The sequence below is a fragment of the Achroia grisella genome, unplaced genomic scaffold (genome assembly GCF_030625045.1).
Source record: "Achroia grisella isolate CSIRO2021 unplaced genomic scaffold, CSIRO_AGI_Agris_v1 utg109, whole genome shotgun sequence".
NCBI classification, from domain to species: domain Eukaryota; kingdom Metazoa; phylum Arthropoda; class Insecta; order Lepidoptera; family Pyralidae; genus Achroia; species Achroia grisella.
Genome location: NW_026712573.1, coordinates 7,870,662 through 7,897,143, shown reverse-complemented (window position 1 = coordinate 7,897,143; position 26,482 = coordinate 7,870,662). Strand labels below are relative to the sequence as shown.

The following is a 26,482-nucleotide window of genomic DNA, read 5'->3' as shown; positions in this document are numbered from 1 at the left end:
GATTTATCTTACGCTCTCAGAGTAACAATTTAACCCGCTCTATGTGATAGATAAGATATTTCTATAAAACAATATAACTTAAACATCCGTTAGAACAAAATAGGTCCAGCTATGAAAGGAAAACTGCAAGCAATAAATCTGGACGAATCTAGGTTTATAGGTTGACCCATACTAGTTTCATCTGGGTTTAAACCATTTACTAGTGCTTTATAACGAGATTGTCTGTTAAGATGCTAATTTTATTAAATTACATTACGTTTTAACCATTTTATTTACGATAATGTAAGTACATGTGGTAAACTAATTTCATTGGTCTTCAGAGGAGTGTGTACGTGCAATAAAATTACAATGTAGGTATTCCTCAGTTTTAATTCTAACTCTATTGCTTTTCCCCATACCCAAGCGCGATAACGTTACTTTCAATCGAAATTTTATCGTAAATATTTAGTTTCAACACTACTCCGTTAACAATATTGTTACAGTAAATAGGTAGATAATATTTATTTCGTTATTCTGAAATCTGAACATACATTATAATTCCAATATCTTAGGGGGAAGGGGGTTGTTAGTAATGTGACCTCTCGACATTGCTAGCAATGGACCATGTCAGATTGACATCCACGCGGTTCCACCTAGAATTTATCACGATGGACTAACTGACCTGATGTTCGTCTTATCATCCTCCACTGGTACCCGCTAGCGTAAATCATCGTAGTCAGGTGCACTGCTTTGGGTTTTTCGTACAAATGAACTAAAGAGTTTTGCTGTGATTGAAATTCTAAAACATTTTTTTTAAAGAAAGTCTGGCTAATGTTATACATTGATATTAGTTGCCTTATTCTATAAACAAAATTTCTTCGAGTTTAATTAGCTTTACATTGTAGAAATATTTTATTTATTAGTAACACGTTTGTACGAAGTCGAGGAAATGCAGCTTTAATACATTATTTAGTTAATATGTATTAAATTTATTTATTGAAAAAAAATAAACCACTAAACATAATTAAGTAATAACTACTATGGGAACGACAAGACTAGAGCGCTATTATTATATCATGACGAACATAGAAAAATACGCTTGAGTCTTTCTTTTTGTAGTCGGTTGAAATTAGTAGTAACATTGGCCTTCAACGGTAAAAGGTAAAATCGAAGTGCATCGAACAATCACTATAAATCAATCATTAAAAAAAAATACTTGTCACGATTTTGAATTACACCTAGATATTTAAATACTGCAGTGTCATTAAAAAAGTAATTTCAAAATATATAACTGTCGAAGCTAGAAATGTAACCATTAAATTAACAGGTATAATTTGGAAACCAAAAATTATACAAATAATACAATGACTTCATACAATAATACGCTCCTGGCTTTATACAAGTACCCGGTAATTTCTGTGCCATACCAATTCTAACCGGATCATTAAGTTCAGATTCAGTAATAAACAATTAAATTTAATAATCAATTGGTAGACATGAATTAGTAATAGAATATATGAATACTATATTCTATAATTAGAATTTAGTATTTTCACAATAACTCGCGTAACCTGTAAAATTAATAACTCCTTATCATATGAACAAAACAAATCATATCTTAACGTTCAACTGAATACTACATAAATATAAAAGAGAGAAAGCCTTCACACTTCCCTTTTTATCAATAAATAAATATGGATGTATTGGATCAAATTTCAATGATCTTAACGTTATGTACCAGTTAACCTTTGGGAAGAGAAATACTCGTCGGCATTTTACAAGGTGGAATAGAGGGCATTCCTTTACTCTGCAATGAAACGTTATATAGTATATTAAAAGATGCAATGAAATGTCATATTAACTCATTGTAATTGAAGAACTATTAAGGTCAAATTATGTCGTAATGTAGAGCTTTAAAAACCCTCATTTTGCCAAAGGTACTTTTAATAGTAGATTATTAGCAATTATTATTTAATAAAGCATACAAACGTATTAAATATTAGTCATGAAGCAACATTTTTGCTTTGGTTGTATTTTCATCGATAGTACTTAATTTAAAGATACATCTAAACATTACTTGTCCTCCAGACATACGCAATATGATTAATTCACAAGTAGTTGACATTTTATGGCCGCAATATTTATTTCATTTTGTTCTCATTTACTCATGGTGTGTAGTATAGCACACTTCCACACATAAAAAGAATCAATGATATCCTGTTCTCAACTTCTGCAATTATATATGTATATATACATACAACACAGATACAAGTAAAAAAATACGGTACAATACGAAAAACGATGACAAAGACGATATATATTTCGTAGAAACTTAATATAAAAATCCTTATTTATAAACAAGCTACAACCATAATATGAGCGTTTAGATAACACAACTGTTATATAAGATTATTTAAATTCACAAATACATATGTTTAAAGAAATATTAAAACTTACATGACTAAATTAAAATATAATCATAAAAATCATATTATTTATGATTTATTAGCAAAATTTACGCATATAGTTGTTAGTTATTTCACCAGTAAATATATATGTCATAGGCTTATTCAGCCTTGCGCAATTTATTGGTTAGGTTACTTAAAATTATTAAACTACATGTCAAATATATATTAAATAAAACCTGGAAACACTATTATGAATAGTATTATAATCACATAATATTATCCGAAAATAGTAGTAGTATCCGTATATCAAATTATGCAGCCCTTGATTATTAGTTAAAGTGCCTCGAAAAATTCGTGTTATCTTTTCACTTTCTTCACGTATACTAGTATATCAGTTCTCACTTGATTGTATATCATCCAACGTATCTCTTTTTTCTTTTTAATCTACTCGTCTTCATATTTAAAACTTTCTTTAGAACATGACTTTCAATTTCGCATATATATAAACATTATACCAAAATAAATTGTTACCTTGCAACTTTTCGCTAACGCTTAATTATTATTTTAAATAATTTAAAAAAGGAAGAAGTTGTAATTATTAATCATATTTATTCGCATTCGTTTACTTACTTTTGTGTGTAATCGACTTTAATTTTTTTTCCATTATATCCGTTGCAGAACTCTCTTTTTTATAGCAATGTAGCCCATAATAGTTAATTACATGAAAATAGATAATTAATATTTAAGTTCTAAGATTATAGGTAATAATATAAGTTCTAAGATTATAAACATCTATGAGACATCTTATTTGTTAAGATAAACACGCCCAAATTTAATAGAGTTGCATTGTTTTACTAGAAAGCCAAGAGTACCACCATCATACTACTTCGGTAGTACAAAATTATTGCATTATCATCATTGTTACGTATGTTAAATATTATTTCAATCAGATGCCCGCAAATGCTTGAATTTACACATTTTGAACCGAAAAGAGATACCTACGAAGCAAGTTAAAAGTATGTAAGATATGTAACATGATAAACACATTCCACTAGCTAATATGCGAATTCATAACTAAAAACTTTAAGTGTTTTCATACTATATATGTATATATACCAATATTTCACTAACATTATTAAAAATATTAGTGAAAGTGATTACATATCAATTCTCTTTATATCAATACAAACCGCATATACTCTTTCTCTGTTATTTGTTTATAAACAGATATTTCAGAAATAATTTACGATATCGCTAATTTGTATTTTTTTATACTTGATATGTTAATAAGGAATTATCTTGACATTGATCTCTATTATGTTGCAAATTTAATTGCAACAAATTAACATTTCGTTTCATTAGTATTTTAGATACATTCCTAAGAAAAGTAGTAGTACTTAGGATTCTATAAAAAAATATTAAAACTCTGACGTAAAAAAACAGAAATGTTATTTTGAAAATTTTGTCCAAGGTGAAGGAATCTATTTTAGTTTTGCCATGTTTTTGGTCTAGGCCCCAAGATTCGTCAGTAGATTATAGCATATATAGCCAAATATATATTTGAATTATATTTATTTCTTTATTATCAAATTCTTACTTTTGCAGAAGCTTATAAAATAAAGTATCCAGTTGTATTATCCATTTAATGATTCGTGCAAACTTTCTAACTTTAAATGACCTTGGTGGTTCAACACGTTATCTTTCTGTGGTCACGGATTCGATCCCCGCACAATATCTACATGTGTATAGTGAAATTTTTTGCTCATTTCAATAATATATTTTCATTTGAACGGTACATTACATTATTCGAGATTAACAGAGACATTAAAGGAGAGCGACTGTACCCTTATAAAACAAATCTTAAAATATATAGAAAAAGAGATAGATGGACTGTGTGAAAGAAGATACGGTAAGAAAACGAGTAAATAACGAGATGACTGCGAACAGAGATGAATGGAAAACAAGAACATAATACACCGACCCCAACTAAATGGGATAAGGAAGAAGCAAATTTCAATATATTACTTTTTAAATATGTACCAATTTAAGAAGTAATTAAAGTAAATATCCCGTACTACTACTAACTGCTAATATAGTTACCTATTAGATACCATTTAATAAGTATAAAATAACACTACCAAAATCAGAGCAGCTTACAATACTTATAATTTTGTGTGTGTACGTGCCGTAACATTAAACAAATTAGTATAATAAATCTCCATTTTTCCACTTGCATTTGATTGTATTCAAGATAAGATCATGGGGAGAAAGTTACAATAATGAGATATGCCTAGTAAATTTCCTTACTTAAATACTCACCTACAAGCAACTTACATAAAACAAAGTGATAATAGATTTGTTTTCATTCTGATCATCATTCATTCACTTATATTTAATGAATTTATCCATGTAAATTTTATTTGTCTGAATATATTTTAACCGTATACATAAAAAAAAAATTAAATCAGAAATAAATTAAAAATAATATTTAAGTAATATGATGAAAGATTTTTGATACTAGTTTCTTTTTACATACAGTACATACAGTACATTTATATTTTTCACTGGATTTTTACTTAATCCTCGTATGTATAATAACGAGGCTCATCATACAAACAAGCGACATGGTTGTAGCTTTTTTCATATGTAACAGAACCAATTACCATAAATTTTGTATACCTGCATGCAATATCTATATACTTTAGTAAACGTCCCTCTAGTCATAAATATCTATAATGACAGACAGACAAAGGAAATATGTAGATGGAGCAAAAAAAATATGATTACTATCTTTGCTTCCGTTGCTTTCCGGGTCTTCTGAAAATGCTACTCGAACCGCAATTAACAGGCAGATAAAAAATATGAAGGTAATCGACTTTTGTAGAGCAAAACATTTTATTATCATTAGTGAACCCTTAGTGAGAGCGTAACATTGACCCACTGAATATATAGTCACTACGGTCGCTATGTTCTACAATTGTTTTTAATTTACTAACTCATCTCACGCAAGCCTTACAGTATACAGTTATCGATGAATATACTTGTGGCAGTTTCACCATTTAATTCTAAAATAGTTTAAAAATATTCTATTAAACTACCAAAGTCCGTCGTCTGTCTATTTTGAGTAAGCAATTTTTTTCAATATTCCTAAATGCTTATTAAAAGTCCTTTTATATATAACTAAAACTTTAATCATATAAATGAGTTGATTGATGATGTACAATTTTATAGCAAAACATAAGGTAAATCTGTAATTGTAAATTATAATAATAAATCTATTTATAAATAGATTTATATATTAGATTGGCTATAGGTATAAACTCAGGTATTACTAGATTGATGTCCGCCCAGCGGTGGTTTTTAGTTAGTGTATCTAACCTGTAGTTATATACTTGCATATGCTGGAGGAGATTCAGCATATGCGAGCCATCATAATACAACAAAATACAGTTTTACTATGAATTAATAAAGTTTGGGATTCTGTGAAGTTATTTTTAGATATTTGTTACTGAATAACAACAGATGCGCCATATATAGACAAACATATTAACATATATACATAACTTGTTGCAGATGATCATTTTAGTTCGCTATAAAAAACAAAACTATTTATTAGAGAAGTCGAAAATTGACAATTAATTCAGTGGCCGGATCTTCTAACTGATATGTACAATAATACGAAATACTAAAGTACCACGCAAAAGTAAAACAACACTCCATTAAAATGTACTTTTTAAGTCATGCTACTTTTACTGAGGTAATCTTTGAAGACAGCCGTCTGCTTTGTATACCTACAACTATATTTCGATCAAAGTGTGAGTAGTATCACATGATATTATGATGTCAGTAGTACTACCCATTTATATACCGAGGTACTGATTACCATTTACCATCAGATTGTCCAGCAGCTTGCTGGCTATTCCAGTTACATATAAAAAAACACTACAATCGCCAATTCTGAACTAATTTAATCCTTTGGAATGTAACATATACATACAACTAAAAAACACAAATTATCTTTAAACAGTCAGACTTAGATAAAAAATGACCATACAAAGTAACAGTACTTAAAACTAGAACTGGACTTAATTATAGACTGCCTACCAACATATGTTAAAAAGTCGAGTAAGAAATTACTAAATAGATAGTTACTAAAAAACTTATCCATTCACATAACAGACCTAATTATGTATCCAACGGCCAACAAAGCTAAAATTAATAACTATTAAGAAACATATCGGTACGTAATAACATACAACTGCGCATTTTCTAATATGAGAGACAAGAAATGTGCGCAGGTGTTTCAAAGTATTTATCTCGAAAACACGATATAACATACAAATAAAAAAGAAAATATATGAACATTTGTACAATATATGTACATTATGGATGTGATGTTATAATTCTATATGTTACTGGACGTTTGTTATTTATAATTTAATTTAAACAAAATATAAAGAACGCTGAAATTAGTAGTTGTAAATAATGCCTGCATTGTGTTGTATTTTATAACGGTTACTTATTTATATATGTATTTTACTTATGTTAAATACATAAATAGACACTATCAATGATGAATCATGTTACGGCGGCGCGTTTTCTTTTTATATTCTCTGATGTATGGGTGGATGTTACATGATTGTCTATTATATTTATGGCTAATTAATTCGGAAATAGTAGTATTTTGAATACAAATCCTGTTCAACCTACTTTACAAAGATGTTTTCAATTGTTACATAAAAATTATGAATATAATATCTTTACCAATTAAGGCAGATTTTGATAATGTTTATTATTATCATCAGAAACTTTAATATATTAAAAAGTACTAAATTCCGTGGAATATACAAATTCATTATAAAGTCAAATCACTCAATGATGTCAGTACAGTCAGTGTCTAATAAATATCAATAAATACGTACAATAAACAGAAAAGCTGCTTCTGTTTATTGTATGTATTTATTGATATTTATTAGACACTTCTTCAATAAAATATTAATATGGAAAAAAAGATATAAATAAATTATTATGTCGTTGAATCCCGATTATTTTATAAACCAATTAACATTCTAAGTCAGAAACCGGCTGCGCCTCTCGCTGACTATTACATGTTAAATAATAGGTACCTACGTAACTGTCGATTATCCAAAAATATAAATTTTCTCTCATCCATACGGCCCTCTACATTCTTATTATTAGTTTACCACGTATGCAGTGAAATACATACCTCTACGTGATTAATTATTGTTTGGTATGCCTAAAACGTAAATTATTGGTTTTCAATAAATACTGCTTTCCGTTATAAAATACGATTAAATAACTTAAAATATCCGTATAAAAAATGTTTATGTCTGCAATTACCGGCCAGATAATTGGTATTCTTCGTATATTATGCAGAATTTGCTTATGTACCTATCGTCCTTATAATATATAATATCAATAAGCTTACTACTAGAATACAGTTTGTTCTCCAGAGTTTAATATATTTTAACGTTTCGAAAAATTAATAAGATCATAAATTAAATGGTACCTGTTACCTGATAATAACAGTATTAGAATGTAATAGTATCTTATCTGTGGTATTAGGTATAATTGGCATTTAAATTACTGAGTAAATCATTGCAGTAATTTTGAAATGAAAATAAATTGCTATGAAGGAAGTTTCATCCTATTTTTCTAGCGATTTCTACTTTTCGTGAGGATCTCTGATACCACGCATCACAGATTATCTTCTCAATATAAATTAATATTTATTTGGCAATAAAACAATATGAAATTTAATCAAAATTAGAGCAATATGAAAGTGAACAAATTCTATAGGTTATCAAATAAAATATCAGAATCCGTGCAAAGTTGGCAAATAGAATATCAATCACCTAAAATACTAATAAAAGAACCATCACGAAAGAGTCCCTTCTTTCTTCCTTTTTGGAAACAATTAATCATTTTAATATCTACTAATATTAAAATCAAATGTATTTTAACAAACTTAACCCATAAATGACTAAATGAGCTTTTTATAACACTTAAAATAGTTTTGTTTATACTTCAGATGGTCGTAATTAGCCTTCACTGTTATGACTTCTACTCTTACATTACGCTAATCATTTGGAAACAAAAAGCAGCTTGTTGTAACTGTAAAATAAAGGTTAACCTACATCCAATTAGTATTTTAACCTTCAATTACAACGGCAGATGAAAAAGTGCTATTTAAGATAGGTTTATAATCACCTGTTTATTATATGAAATTGTGAAACCTTTCAATATATCTACGTCTATAAGTCTAAAATACATTACATTTTAATTTTACGATTTTACCGATTGTTTATGTTCAATTCAGCATTTACAAAATATTTAACGATAAGGCGGGCTTGACTTATTTTGTTCAAACTGTTCTTTGACTTTACATTATTCTTAAAACCAATCAATTTACATAAAGGAATTATGAATATTACAGAAGACAGAATATAAAGATAATTCATTTACTTATCTACTGAAAAAAAATTATGTCCATTTTTGACACTTAATAGTTTAAACCTATAGGCGAAATGCAAGGTTAATATACTCGTATGGTTAGGTACACATTTATCTTTCACTTCATTTTTATTCTAGTTCTTCATTATTCAGCTCAGTCACTCAAGATTTTGCTCTATAGACAATTACATAAAATGTCCAAAATATTTTTAAGTTAAAAAGTAGACAAACCGCTTTTTGTCAAAACATTTAAAACAGATCACGAGAAATGTCCTCGACTTTTCTTAAAAGGTAGATCTTATAACTAACATTATACGACACTATATTCTGGTGCAATAAACAAGAATTTTGAATATTTATATTAAACACTTTTTAAAAACAAGGTTTTATACATAGTGGTCGGCCTTGTGGTAATATTTAGCCTCCGTAATCAGACTAATACTCGTTTTTAGCTAATTAAGTTTCGAGAAAAATCTGAAGAGCTGGAACTACCTATAGAATAGCCAAGAGGAAGAAGAAGATCGTTAGTAATGGGACTAATGCACCACTGCAAGTCAGGTCAAACCCTTTGAAAACCTATCATAGTTAATTTCTTTGGATTCACTGGAACTCACTACCCCCAGGTAGGTAAATATTTTTAATATCATAAATAATATTTATGTAGAGTTAGAGAGTAGGAAAGATGTAGGTTATAACAGTGATAACTATGTTCAAGAACATGCCCGACTTCTTTAGATAATTATATTTTTCAGGTAAGTTAACTATTAGCTTAAAAAATACAGACTGAATGGGAATAAGCGTTCATAATACGCCGGCAAGTATACAATATTATAGAAGAGTCGTCAAGAAACTTGTTTTCTATTAGATAAAACTGATAACGGATAAAACCAAAATAGTACTCGTATAGCTTTGCTACCTGTTTATTTTAAATCTTGCAGTACATACACTCAACCATAAAGATGTCTACATATTGTTATATCTATTCCTACCCCATTACTTATTCATTTTTCCATTCAGCCATAACACTAAGTATCTATTGTGAGGTCAGTAACCGAACGCATATAAAACAAAGTTAATAAAAATTTCTGAAGTAGCAAGGGAAAGCAAAATCTGGAATTTTTATTTCATTATTATAAAATATTATATTATGTTAGTGGATTAAATATTATAGTAACAATTCGTTTATTGACAGATACTACAGTCAGTGACAGTTTTATAGGTATATAATTAATAAATCGGTAAAATTAATAAAATAATGGCTGAATATGAACTTAATGATGTACTTATTTAATTGATGAAATATGATAACTACGTGAAGTTACATTGCTATTTATACATAGAACATACAATACCTACTGCAGAAAATAGCATTGATTCCTTATGACTTGTATATGTATAGGTTGTTTATTGAACTCGCTCAATTAATGATATAAATATAAAAGTAAGTTATTTCTTAATCATTTATTTTGTCATAAACAGTAGCACAAAATAATAATAATTCGATTTCATACACTTCTTTTTATAATTACCAATAAATTAATTAATTTCCAATTTCTATATGATAGGTTTTAGTAGTTTAATGATAAAAATATAATATATTTACAAGCTAACAATGGCATATAATTTACCTAAGTATAGTTAAACTACATTAACGATAATATGTCCAACAGTCCTGCCCCTCGTTCTATATAATATGTAGTTCTAACAAGCGTACTAAGTAGCACGAATGAGCAAACAAGATCTCCGAGAAACCGCATGGAGAGAGTCACGCCAACGTTTTATAAGATATATACATTACCTATGTATACATATATATAATAGACGTCGAATTTACTAAAGTGTTACTATAATTGTAATTGTGAAATATATTTAAAACCAAACATATACAAATAATTCCGTACTCTACAATAACACACCTAAGCAGGAAATCATACCTTTAAAATCACCCAAATAAACGTTTCCGGTTTTAATAAACTCTAGGAATTTTAACAACTCCTTGTCATCTATTATATAATACACACTTTATAAATTAATGCTACAGTAATCAACAATTTTTTAATAAATCTTCTTACAATAAATTAACATGGCGCGATCGATTAGCGAAAACAAATCTCGAAACATTAAACATAAATTGATGACATTTAACTATATTTCTTAGAGCTTGTTTGTGTTACATTATAAACTATCGGAAGTCTTATAATAATGTGTGTGCGTTTATATAGCTGATACGTAATTATATTTTTAAAATCATTATAAACTTATCATCATTCGAAGTGTTTCATTGTTATTATATTATTTTTATAGTAGAAATGAAAATTATAATTTTAATAGGTTTTGAACATACGGTATATTATGTATTTGTAGCTGCAATATTGCTGTAGATGCAAAGTATGACAACAGTAATGTAATAAATTTAAAGCTGCACTTCAACTCGTAAGTAGCAATGTAAGACCTAGTTTCAATGGGTCATTCAGCTGACATGACCATTCATTGTAGGTTTTAGATTTTTTATATTATAAAGTGTAAAATAAAAAGTTGTTTTAAGTATTTCAGTTAAACAAGTAAAAGTGTATACTAAGTAAAGTTTTAAATTGTAAATGCAACATTTACCAACTTTCAAAAAGATATTTAACACACGTTTTACTCACATGAAATGTATTAGCCACATAAACATTTGGATTCCTGCCATAATACTGTGTATAAATTTGAAAATCCAATACATTGCCATTGACGTGATGTGATTAAAATATATATTTGTTACTCTAACATACCTATATGAAATATTTATAACATTTCCCCTTTATTACGTAGTACTTTACTTATCATAAGATAGTGTTGTTAAGTTTTGTAATGAAATCCTTTATAGTTAGTAGAAAACACTCGATTCCATTCCTCTTTAGAGTAAGCAGAGTTTATGGACCTCAGTGACGGACTTCTAAAAATATGATGTTTTTCAGTTTCATAATACTTTCTAATAATAGAATTTATTTGCGACCTCTATAATCATAACTTTTACTGATATTATAATTTATGATACATATACACGTATATAATAATAATGTTCGCGCTTACGGATTGATTATGGTACCTCCTACCTACACAGTATCTGCAGCATATATCATGATATTGAGAAATGTATTGAAATTCCGATTTTTCCACATTTCCCTAATTCTACCATATTATGCGTCAATTATATTTTACATGAATATAAAGTATAATAAAAATATTTTTTTTTATGATGTATAAGAAACTACTTTAAACATAAAGGAGGTATTCATTTATATATGTATGTAATTCAATATGTCATAGTAAGTAATTAAGTGTAGTGCTTATCTTATTTTCCATCCTTAAGTTGAAATGCTAGTAAAGAAAGCTACTAAAGTTTCCAAATGAACAAAAATATGTCAAATATCTACTATATCTTATTGATAAATTTCAATAAAATAGTTCAATAAAAAATAAAGGAATCTCAATTATATTATTTTATATAAAATAAAATCGTGATGAGGTGAAAACTGTTTATCTGTACGTATGTTAAGATGTCACATAAAAGCTGCTGTAGAAATTGGGATGAATTTTCAAAGAATATGTTCTTAAATGTGTTCAACAAGATTCTTTTTTAAATTATTAATATAATATTAGCGTTATATAAATTATTTATTTATTTTCGTCGTTTGATTATCGTCTGTTAATTGACTATGTACACGCGAACGACGTTGAGGGCATCACTAGTTTTAAATAATGTAACTTAACTATTACGAGTACACACTTGCCAGATTTTATTTTATATTACAACACTTACTTACCTAATGTATGTGTAATGTTATTGTAATATGAAAAATCATACACCATGAATAATGCAATAGTGAGAAGCAAAGCTTTGTTCACTTTGTAGGTGGAATATAATCGAATATAAGAAAACAACTATAGTTATATAAACGTCAGGCCTACGACCCAAACGGGGCAGTTAGAGACATAATCATCTGTGGATGTTATAGTAAATTTGATATTTCATTAAACATATTTGTAGTCGACATTTTTGGTCTCGTATAAAGGGTACGCCTTTATAACCAACTAGATGTTCGTCTGCACATCTTTCATTCCCCTTCCAGATTTTTATTAATATAACAAATAGCCTGTATTAATAAAATCTTCAATTGGAATGTTCATCTAATAACCCGTTTAGTCGTGAATAGATATCAAACAGACACATTTTTACATTTACGTGATGCAATCTTATTAGGAGGAGAAGCTATGTTTTACCATTACACCGACAGAATATTTTTGTTCTGTTATCGCAACGCTCGCCATTCACAGGAAATTGACCACACGCTGGCACCTAAATGATCTCAGACAGTGAGACTTCAGAGGAACTATCTTCCGAAGTTTTGTCGATAGATTACAACATGAGGTTTTTTAAGATTTAGGAAAAGGATATATTAGGGTTTCCTAAGGGTCGGCAACACGCACGTGATACACCTGGTCTTTCAGACGTCTATAGGCTACGGTAACCGTTTACCATCAGATGAGCCGTCTGCTTATTTGCCAGCGTCCAGTTATTTGCCCAGTCCAAAATAAAATAAAATTTAGTCAATTTCTATATATTTTTTTAAATTTGTGTATATAATTTATTATTATAGGATATTTGTATATTTCAAATATACAAATACCATACAGATGTCCCCGAAAATAGAGAATTTTGCAAAAAAATTAGATATTTCGCCACGGTCGTTCAGCACATTATATATTTCCGTAATGTATACATTTCCTACTACAATATTAAAGTTACAACACTATGTTATTATGTTGCTTATTAATAAAATGTAGATTACATATATATACGTACTGTTTCCTAGCATTAACGCTCAGATGATTTCACAAGAATGTATCGGTGCGCAGCTTTGGTGCGCAGTATTCCGGCTGAGGAGATCTGGCAGAAAGTATTAATTTCCAGCCGCTCTAGAAAGTCTGGACTGGACATGATGTATAGTCATAGATAAAGTTAAGATAACTTACCACAATCTATTCCATCCGGCGTTTTAATACATTTTGCATGTCGTAATTTGCTATTAGTGTGTTTTATTAAACTAGATAATTGATTTATACAATTGTACTAATTGTACAAATATTGTACAATCTTGGTATCCTCAATAGGGAGATGTGAATTAAATGAAATAAATATACCTCAAGTATAATTCAAATAAATATATGCATATCGCACTCCTAATATAATACCTAGTATTATATTAGCAGTGCGATATATAGATATTAAATCAAAAATTTATATATTTAACTTAACGTTGAAACTTGAGAATGGATTTTCCAATTTTTGTATTAATCCTTGTATTACTATATACTCCTACTTATACTACTTATATTACTTGTGCGATATCGAAAATATAAAACTTGAAGACTAAACTATGATTAAATTGAACATTCATTCTCTGTGCCAATCTCGGAACTAAAACACCGAATCCTGCCTATTTTCTTTTTAGCCAACAATAAGATCTCAACACAAACATGTTTTGTATAATTTATTACATTATCCCTAAATTTATAATTACTAAAAATCTATTTTTTCGTCAACAGAACATTTTGATGGATACAACTGACCTACATATGTACTCTCGAACCCAAATATTATAATTCCTAAAATACGTCTATGTAAACAAATACATATAGAATATGATTAGTTTTTTTAAAAAAATGAAAGCTTCAATTCTCTAAGTACTAAGTTTCACCGAACAGTAGTTCGGTCTATAAATAAGTATTATAAAGTATACCATATTAGTAACCTTCTTTATGCCTGTTAAAAATACTATAGTAGCCAATCAAGAAATTCATTGATAAAGATGATTAACATGCAGTCCTATTTTATCTCTAACATCATTCTTATTAAAACGACCCCTGACCTCCGCTTTCGCTGATACTGACTTTTTATTTAGATTACTGACACAAAAGAAATGACAACAATGAAACTTCCGCATCGTCATATTGTACCATGTGAGTTAAATCCCAACACTGCTTACCTTGACCGACTCCCGCCAAAAAATGACAGTTACGTGACGCAGTGTCAAGAGACACGGAATCACAATAGAAGCACAAGGACGTGCCTTTATTTTTACAGCTGACAAAATATTCTCAATTCAAACTGTACTTTTTAGATATTAGGTACTGTATGCTTATAAAATAGTCTGTCTTAATTGTCACCAGTCAATCTAAAAAGCTGATATTTATGATAACGTATATTCGAATAGATCTATTCCATCACGTAAACTTCCGCTAATAAAAAAACCCCTGAATAAGGGAAACAAAAATTGATATGCATATATAAACTCGTCGAAAAGAACTTAGTATATACGTAAATAAAAAAGATAGAATACTAAAAATTTGTTGCACCGTATCATTCCAGATACGATTTTGAATATTGTGTGTATATGTGTAAATGGATGGGATCAACCTACATATGATAAACAGAAATCGTAATTAATAAATATAAACAAATTTGATTATTTCTAACGGTTTTATTCTTTTACAAATGCTATGAGAACGGCCATCTCTTTCGATCTTCATAATAAAATCAAATCCAATAATCAATTTAACGGTGATTGTTACGGGCCTGTTATAAAGAATTTGATACACACTAACCTAGTGCATGTTACTGGATGTAAAGCGCTTAGGAAACCTTCTAAAAATGTACATACATACTCGTATGTATATATATCTGGGACATCGCGTGCATGAGGATGTTACATTTTCAAACTATTATACTTACCAACACTTGGAAAATTTATTACAGAGATTTGTACTTATAACATTAACTGAATAATTATATTTACGACGTTTATAGGCTTTACCGATTTTTAATAGTATAATAACGCAGTTAGAAGGTATAAAGTAAAGTAATAACATATTTAATGTAATTTATTTATGTAGTAGAATAGAAATACTAGATGTATTTAAATGATATATTGACTGATAATTCAATTAATTATTTTTGTTTCGTGTGACTCTACTGCTGAAGTTTTGAGAATATAAGTACCTACGTTACAAATCTATGAATCTATCTTACTAATATTATAAACCCGAAAGTTTGTGAGTATGGATAGACGGATGAATGGATGTTTGTTACTATTTGACACAAAAACTACTGATTGGATTTTAATGAAACTATACAGTTATTTATCAGAATAATATAGGCTATTAATTTAAGGAGGATGAAAACGCGGACATAATTAGTATGAATAAAAGGATAGATATAGTTATAAATTTAATTGCTTTTATATTAAATTAAAAAATATAAATCTATTTTTTAAATAAAAATAATTTTTTGAACATCATTTTATTACTATTTAACAATTTAATAATTACTTTTACTAATTAATTTAGTCACACAATAAACTTTTCCCGTAGTACCAAGAGACAATTCTTAGGATTAAGAAATTAAGCATAAAAATTTGTTTAAAATATTTGTATAAAAAAAGTACAGTCAAATTGGAAATCTCCTCTTTTTGATTTGGTTGAAAATATATATTTTTTCTATTAATAACTATAATGTATCTTTTAAAGAATACAAATAGGAGTTTCCTACCTAGACAGGTAGATAGGTGAATTAGATATGTAATACATCTTTACTGTCACCCAAAAGACATTATTCAGCTGAACAGATACTTTCTCTGTATCCTATTTATCATAAAATTTTAAAGTGATCGTCACTATGATACTTTTTAATCTTTTAATATCCATTGACCCAACACTGATGAAATGATGAGTGTCAAATATTTGTTTGTTAAAACTACAAGTCATAGTGGGAAAGTGTGTTCGCATTTAATGAGCACTAGACATCATTTCGCTATTGGACAAAGTCAAATCTACACTCAGTAATGTAGTAACTGCCTAGATTATTGGATTTTTGTACTGGTTATTGCCCATGTTTTACCTGTGTTATGTCGTTAACTTGAAATTTCAAAAATCTTTCAAAACAGCATAGGTTAATAAAGAAACATATTAAATTTTAGCTTTTTTGTACTTGCTAATAGTAATTTGATTAGCATTGAGATAAAATGGTTTAAATTCAACGAATACACAAAAATAGATACGGTATTGAAGGTAGAACTTCTACAAAAGTTCTAGAACATTTTTTCATGTTTTGTCTGTCTACCTGTTCAAACACACAAATTTAATATTTGTGTGTTTGAACTAGCTAACTAGCTATATCCGAGATTTCATCTGCACTCGCCCCCTAACCGTACCCCGTCCGGTGAAGCTGTAAAGGCCAGCTGCGGCCAACAACATTAGAGAAAACCGAAAAAAAAATCTAATATATAAACTATATTATTGCAAAGTTTCATTAAAATTCATTTAGTAATTTTTGCGTGACAGACTAACAAACATCCATTCATCCGTTTATCCATTCACAATTCAAACATTCGCGTTTATTATATTAGTAAGATATATAAAGATAAATAAAAGCCTAAAACCCAACAAATGGACAGTTAACATAAATTTTGTTTTAAACGCAAAATAGCTTACCGTTTCGGATAAGATGCTGTGGTACTTACAAGGCAAGTCATACATGAAAGTGCCATAATGTAGGGCGCGATTCACAAATGTATGATACTATTTGTATATCTCTGTTAACACTCTTATTACAATAGATTAGAGTTGATATTAAGGTTTTATAAATATAGGAATCTGAGACATATCTGCGAATAGTCTAATGCGACGAAATCGGTAAATTTAGCTGTCATGGTTTCATTTTTATTTTACAACTAGTTAATACGCATGACGATGAAAGTTAAGTATTAATAAAACATATCATATCTATTATGTGTAGAAAGACTTTTATTATAAAAAAGATACCAAATACTAAATTCACGAAGGAAACTGCACAATTTTTCATATTATTTGTACCTATACCTAAACCTATGTAATATTATCTATCTTATCTGTGCTAGAACATAGAGTCAAGAATTCAAATATTTCAGAAATACAATTGCTTAATTCTTATTGCAAATGGACATATTGTTTAAATCTATGTAATCCTACAATGACAGCTAATGTGTAAAATAAATTCATGTTTATTTATTTAAAATACTTTATATTTTTTCAAATTTTTGAAAAGATTACAATAATGAAAACAATATTTATCTAGGACTATAAAAATCAAACTAAACAAAGGCAGACCTTTCACCGGTTAAAATGAAATTGTTATTATCGTATTTTAAATTTATTGCAAAAGATAGTTGTCATATTATTATTTTACCACTACATTTAGATTGTTGTATGTATGTGGCAAAAATTAGTAAACAATTATATTATTAGAAGAAAATAAATTAATTTAGGTACTAATTAAAGTTATACAATCACATTCCGGCATGATTTAATGGGGTGGAAAGTACAACAGAAGCAATAGAAGTAATTAGCAAATATAAATTCAAGGTTTAACCTCTTTATTATACGCAAATTAAAATACTGTAGGTAAACATCGTAGGCACTCTGTGTATAGTAATAAGTAATGGTAATCCTATAAAAAGTTTCTGACTGTAAGTGGCAAGCATTACTATCCTACAGGTATGCCTTCACCTTTGTGTCTATTCGAAATTGAATTAAAAAGGATAGGAAAATTAATTGATGTAAGGCGTTGAAACAAATCCGTTTTAATTTCCTACGTAAAAATGTAGTGAGCACTTTTCTCCTTACGTACGGTGAACGGTTAACTTTCGGAATTACACGCATCTCGCCGAGATTTACCGCGCGACGTGACAGAGATGAGCTGGCCATCAACATTCATACATAAATTAGTTTGTTTACGTCAAATAAATTTCTTATTAATTAGATTAATTTATTTTAATTAAATGAACCAATTTAGAAACTCTTTTCGCAAAATATTAAGATATTTCAATGGCACAACTATAATTTATGGGATCGTAAAATTTATTAGCTATTAGGTGTCCTTTTTACGACTTACTCTATCAAATAAACGTGTGTTAGTAGTCGTATACGCCATATCTGCATAATAAAACTATTATATGTCTGTACATTGAAAATATTATAAAGTTGAGACTCTTGGCCAAGTAGTTCTCTACCCAGGATAACAGAGCCTAGACTTTTTAAAATGGTAAAATAAACAGTAATACACTAATCATCATTGCAATCATTCATGCATTCTTTATTTTAAAATATATGATATGTGCGTGTGTTTGTCACTTAAATCACACTCGTCCAAATCTAAATATTGGTGGATCGATTTTCATAAAATTTTGTGTGCATACTTCAATGTTTATAAGATAATGTACCTAATGATAATACTAAAGCCCTGTCAATTCACACTGCAGCATCTAGTTCCAAACTAAGGCAAGCTAAGGTTGCTTTGCAACTAATAAAAATACTTATCTAAATACATAACCCAAACACCCAGACAATCGCCAAGCGGTAATAAGGCGATGTGTATATGTATTACATCGTAGACATAGTATGAAGATGCATTAAATGTATAAATAGAATTTTTTATTAATATGTAAGAAAAGATATCTGGACTCTGATATAATTGGAACTGCATTCCAAAAAAATTGTCATCCATATATGGTAGATATAGCTTTGATATATAGACTGAAATATATTAGATATAAATATTATTAATATTTTAATTTAACTGAAACTATTTTTAACATTCATGGCAATTGCTGTATTCATATTAGTATTAAATTAAAGTAATAAAATATTAATATTAGACAGAGTCAAAAAATTCTATATGTCAATATTATGCATTAATCACGTATATATTGTCACTAAAACAAATAAAAAAATACAAATTGACATTTATAACCATTCGTAATATAATTAGTAAGTAAGAAAATAATAATATCAGAATGATGTCTACCTTTCCAACGCTCTGTTACGTTTGGTATTAATTATTACTAAATTATTATAATGTACACCTAGATATCTACTATAGACACATGTAATAACGCTAGGTCATAATATTTTTTCTATTAAAGAAAGTGATGACTTCAAACATTTATTCACTAGCCTCGTTTTTTTCAATTACTTCTCCAATCGTCAACCTTTTCACATTATTTATAATATCACAAACCAGTTTGATCCCACCAATAAGTAACGCAAAAATGGCGATATTATCGCACTATAGTGCTTTAAACTATAGACAAAACAAATTCTGAATTCGGTTAATCTACCTACACCTACATATACTAAAATATATAATATTATAGTTCAACAATTAAAGCCGTTGTTCAAAACTATATTAAGTCTATAAAAACATATACTTAACTTCCTTCATTATTATTACATAAAAACCGGTAGTGTTGTTTCTATAATACACAATTCGATATTTTCGGTCTATGAATTATAATTATACCATAACTAGTTTGCTATTTAAATTGACATTTATGCGTTTCATATTAAAATTAGGTCGTAGGTATTGACTTATTAAAGCGTAGTACCTATTACATAAGGAATTTTACATATGTTTAGCCAACTTTAAAATAATGCTTCTCTATTCGAGTAAAGTAATACTAACTTTGTGAACATGTTTAAATATTTTGAACCATGGATGCCAACCTTACGAGAATTATGAAGTACATTCATATTACATTTTTATACGAGATGTTAACCTATAATAATTGGTGAAATTATGATGATGTACGAGTTAAAATAGTCAAATTGAGCTAATATATAAGATTTTATAGGATTCTTTATTTTTTTGTATGGTAGAATCATTCTAAAAAGACAAACTTAAGTCCTTTCAGGTTTTATATAAAAAAATAAATAAAAACAAAACAGGCAACTCTATTCTGAGCCGACTTTGAAGCTTAATGTAGATGATATAATATCATTGCTTTTTTACACATTAACTCTAGAAAGGGTTCTTCTCTTACCAGTTAAAAAGGCTAACAATAATTTCATACCCACACATGCCTACCTACCTAATAAGTAAAGTTCAATCTTTATTGGATATTAGAGAAAGTTTTCTGTAGTCGTAGATTACTTAGACGATTACTTAATAAATTAATTTGAAGTAAATAAAAATAAATTAAATTGAAGATATATGAATTTGACATACTTATCTATCCATTCTTCTTTAAAATATATACCTATTGTCATAAGGTCGATATGACTGACTCTATATAATTAAATAATGTGCTGCGTACGTATTATTTGTTCCCTCTTATATTATTATACTATTCATAAAACTTACTTACTACTTAATATTCAGTAGTAGTAGTAGTAGTATGCTATTGCAACACAAATAAGCCAAGAAATTTCTCTCATGATCCTATATTGTGATCCTACCACTTGAGATGCAGTGAAGATCTTACAAGATCTTGCCTCATTTTTCTTTGTAGTTATATATATCTACATTTCTATGGTTTGAACATAGACTGATATCTACTACTACTACCACATACTAGTAGGACTCAGGCTAACCTCTATGCGGTAAAAACTGTCGTTTTTAATTCAGTGATGGTATCACTGGTGGTTCTGTTGGTTGCACAACTTATACCTTAACGACATAAGCGAAATCACCTTCAATCATTTCGATTACATATATAATAATGTAATATACGAATAGCCTTAATTATTGGCAGATAAATAACATAAAGTTTTGACTATAAACCTATAAGTACCTTAAAAACTTATTTGCACAAGAATACATTAAAACTATAATTGTATATGATAACATGAAACGATGAGTGTATGTACAATATGATCAGTAATAGAAAAACGATGGCACAAGTTGATTTACCGGTGTGCGCGTGCTCGAAGCAAAAAGCTCATAACTGTATATCCACAGTCACACCAGTAACTAGATTACATCTCTCATCAACGTAATAACACGCAAAGACCGCGATCCTATCTTTACTCATATTAATTTTTTTATCACAATTTATTTATATTAATTATCTATACATACTTACTACAAAAACTTGATGTTACCAGCAATATCCTCTGCTTTTTTTTTTAGATGAAAGATAACCCATAACCGATCTAATAATACAAGCTTTCATCACAGAAATTTCATTAAAAAACGGTGAGCCGTAGTGAAAAAGTTACATACAAACAGACAGACAGATATAGTTTCTCATTTATAATGTTATATAGTATAGAAGTATCGATGAATGAAATAGCTTATAGAGAACAATTTCTTATAGATATAATATTTTGTTAGACAAGATATCATTTTTCTGAAGTACAAAAAAAGATATAGGCATATATATAAATATGCTTTTAATCCTTTATGTACTGATATACTTATCTCAATCTTGTTCCAAGAAAAAGCATAAAAATAATTATATTTCTTTTGGGCGAAGTATGAAAATAAAGTTATTAAATTTAACACTTACCATAATAAAATCCGAAATCGTGCCACGATGTTATGGAAATCCGAAATTAACCTGTAAATCAGCAGTTAATGAACAATAAACCGAAACTTGTTTTGTAATAAACAAATTATATTTTTAGTTCGAAAGGACACGGATAATATCACTCAAGTAAAGGACACATCACTCCAGATTATTCCTTTCCAAATTCGAATTACGCGGTTAAAAGCCATAAACAAATTTTAGTCGTCATCTGGTGATTTATAACTTTAATTACTACGCGCGTGCCAGTGACATGCGTGTACAGTTCGTTCAGAAGTGTGTCGCGAGGGATGCGTGCTATGAACGCGCCGGACGGTGGTCAACTGCTTCAAGTTGATCTTACTGCATATGCGCGTTGGACCTTATTGCAAGTTATCTACTAGCCCATTTCTCATCTTAACAAAATTAAAATTTCTTTAGAAATAGGTAATATGCGGAAATAAATTTAAGAAATATTCAATACAAAAATTAATATAACGATTTTTTTATTAGTCACACATCGCATACAAACATACATACATTACACGTTTTAAACTTTCACCTACACGGAAAATCGTTAATGATTATCATATTATCATCAAAGGTACTCGTTATTAGGTGTTTAAAATAGGAACTAAAGTTAAACTTCAACAGTATAGAAACTTTCACTTTTTAAATTTTTAGACGCCAAAGACCATTTCTAATGAATGTGTGAGTGGTGCATGTCTATTCTTTAGAACGTTGAGTCATAAATTATAAATTAGTTTACTTAACATCAATCTCACTATCCTGTAATTTTCTACGTGATGTACCCATATTTATTCAGACGAAAAATATTTAATTTATATCTATTTGACTTTAAATAAATGATTGCGCTATAATAATGTTTTAAAATCTTTTCATATTGTTAAAATTATAATACATGCATTATTGGTTTATAAAGATGATTAATTTTAATTTTTCGTAACTCTAAAACGCATTTATGCCTAAACAAACTACTTAACTATTAACTTATGTATCAATTGTATTTATGAACTTTACTCTACAAATAACATGTCAGACCGAGTCCATCTGTTATTAACAAACCTATCACAGCTAAACTAATTAGAAAATTACGTCATGTACTTTAAATATAAAATGTCTTAACTCTAAAGACAAAATGTCTGCCCAAAACAACCGAATTTAAAATTTACTTTGCTAGATTACTTGCTGTTTTTTAGTGGATGATAATAGTATAGAGCATTTTTGTACGCTAACGGTATGATAGGATTAGAATGGAGGATGAAGTGAGTTCAGTTAGCTCCTAGCGTTGAATTTAGCATATATTACATTAATATTACGTTAGGTTTCCAGAAGAACGGCGAAGAGATTGATAACAGTCATTACCATCAATAGGTTCTTCATTTTCCTTTATTATTATTTATTACCTACAACTTTTATTAATTATAGACAACAGAGTAGTAAAATTAAGAAAAAAACAGTAAAGGACTAAGTACCCTTACGTACTAGTTTCTTAATCAATAGTATCGTTACGTTAAACAACGCATCATTTTCATTTAGACCATCATTATTCTCGTTTGTAATTCATAAAGTATGTTATTCTTCTTTTTAAACCCTGAATATTTAGCCTTGTTTGTTTACACCGCTACTACTGAAGCTATGCATTATGTATTTATAATACAATTTTTTTATGTACTCGTACTATGTAATATAAGTAAATGTCACCTGTAAATAAATTATTTTGACTTTAACTATGATTTTAGTAACTAGGGGACTTAAAATAAACACGTAACTACAGTAACCATCAGTAATTAGATAACTACTTACAGTAACAGTGTAACTGCAGTAACTAGTAACAACAAATATTCCAGTGTACTAGATATTTTTTACCCGGTACGTACAAATTGCTTAATTAAATATTAATTTATTGTTTACACGTACATTTATATGTTATGTATTTATAAATTCTAATACATTTACATTATAAATCCGGGGGGAATTAATACAAATAGATATGGATATATAAACGAAAGTTCGCTTTAAACCATTTCAGTTGTAACAATGTACTAGGATTAGTGAGTCTAATTAGTTGCTTAATTGGTTTTCATAGCAAGTCGTAGACTCCATTTATTCATTATGAGTTTCACTTGTGAAATTATTGTTATATACTTACTTATATAAGTATACATTAAATGCGCTCGATATATTCTGAGCAGCAAATCATCACGAGTCATAATATAGAAAAAATTAAAGTATGTGAATATATCTCTTTAAGATGACTTTAAAAGATCAGTCTGGCCGTTTGATATATATGATTTGCATGTGGCAAAGGCGATAATTTAAGTAATGTTAGGTGAAGCTATTTCATATCATGTATTCAAAAAATCTACATCAATTCTTGCACAAAAAATCCATTAATACTTATAATCGAATAACAAATACTATAAAGTACCTATACCTTTCTTGTTCCTTCCTGTTCCTGCAACTGTTATACAACAGGAATTAGAAATTAATAGTATGACATTTTTAAATTTCAACATTATTATTTATATGGTGAGAGAACAAGAAAGTACATTACGCCACGAATATTCAATAAAATTTATAACGAAAAAGATTGTTCAAGTAAAGAAATATTTAAATTTAAATTGAAAAGATGGTTACTCGAAAAAATGCAGTAGTATAAGTTCTATATTATAGTTAAATTGTAAATTAAGTATAAGTAAAAATGAGTGTCCTTATTCGCCAACAAACTGCAAAGCAGTTTGGCGATAATTGTAAAAACAAATTGTATATATGTAATACTTATAAATAAAAAAAATATTTCATTAGCGGCCTCAAAAATAAGTTTCACACTTCTAACTTCATAAATGTCGAATTTATAATACATAAAAACATTCATCCCCTATTTTATTTTACCCTCTTAAAGGTAACATTTTTACAAACTTTGATAGTGTTTTTATTTATATTAAACAACAACCTCAAAAATAAGTTTTAAGCTCCTAACTTCAAAAATGACGAATTTACATAAAAATTTCATCCCCTATTTTTTTTTACCCCCTTAAAGGTAACATTTTTATAAACTTTGAGGGCCTATTTATTTATATTTAATCAACAGCCTAAAAAATCAGTTTCTATCTTCAAAAATGACGAATTTACATAAAAACTTTTGCCCTCTATTTTATTTAACCCCCTAATGGTAATTTTATTACAAGAATGTCAGATTTATTTATATTTAATTAACAGCCTGAAAAATAAGTTTCAAGCTTCTAGCTTCAGCAATGACGAATTTACATATAAAAATTATCCCCTAATTTATTTAACCCCCTTAAGGATATTTTTTTCTAAAACTTTGTCATATTTATTTATATTTAATTAGCAGCCTCAAAAAAACGTTTCAGGCTTCTAGCTTAAAAATTGACGATTCTTCCATACAATCTTTCATTCCCAATTTCATCCCCTTACAACCCTTTTTTCGCATTCAAAAGTAGCATATGTCCTTTCTCAGGATCTAGACTATATGTGTACCAAATTTCATTTAAATCGGTTCAGTGGTTTTGGTGTGAAAGCGAGACACACAGACACACAGAGTTACTTTCGCATTTATAATATTAGTATGTAATATTATATTACTGTGATATTACTATGATACTGTGATATTAGTAAGTAAGGATATTAGTAAGCATGTGCTTGCACATGCTTACTAATATCCTTACTTAATATTAATATTCTTACTTATGCCTTGGCATAGAGCACTAATCATCTGGTGGACCGTCTGTTTCTTTCCCATTCCAGTTAAATAAAAAAAATATTCACCTTAATAAAAAAAAACAGATCTACGATCCATTCTTACCGGTACTGTGGTAAACGTTCGAGTCCATTATAGCGATATTTGTTTATCAACCGTTAGACACACATTCATTACTTACTGCTCTTTAATCATAGCTAGCCAGTATACCAACTACGATCATCGATATTAACGTTGATTAAGTTTCTAACTAGATCAACCGTATCTCTAATAATGCTTAAGATTTATTGCTCAAGTCGGACGTTAGTCATTATGTATTAGATACACCATACACCAGCGATCGCAGCTTGGATTGCGCGAATAATTTTTTTTGGTAGCGAAATGAGGAGGATATAGTTATTATAATTGTCTCTATTTCCTGCAAATAGTTCGAATAATAATCTTGGAATAAAGGTACCATAATTACTATTTGTGCATTTATACCACAGGTAGACTTTCTACAATTGTGAGAACTC

General features: G+C 28.6%; 1 protein-coding gene across 1 annotated transcript in view; it reads right to left on the bottom strand.

Moving 5' to 3' along the window:
* LOC131846690 (uncharacterized) overlaps positions 1-22,551 on the bottom strand; it is a 44,803-nt gene extending 22,252 nt beyond the window's left edge. Inside the window, exon 1 of the mRNA XM_059196057.1 lies at positions 22,226-22,551. The gene's annotated coding sequence lies outside the window, so the exon portion shown is untranslated. The remainder of the gene's footprint in view (positions 1-22,225) is intronic.
* Between the last annotated feature and the right edge of the window lie 3,931 nt (positions 22,552-26,482).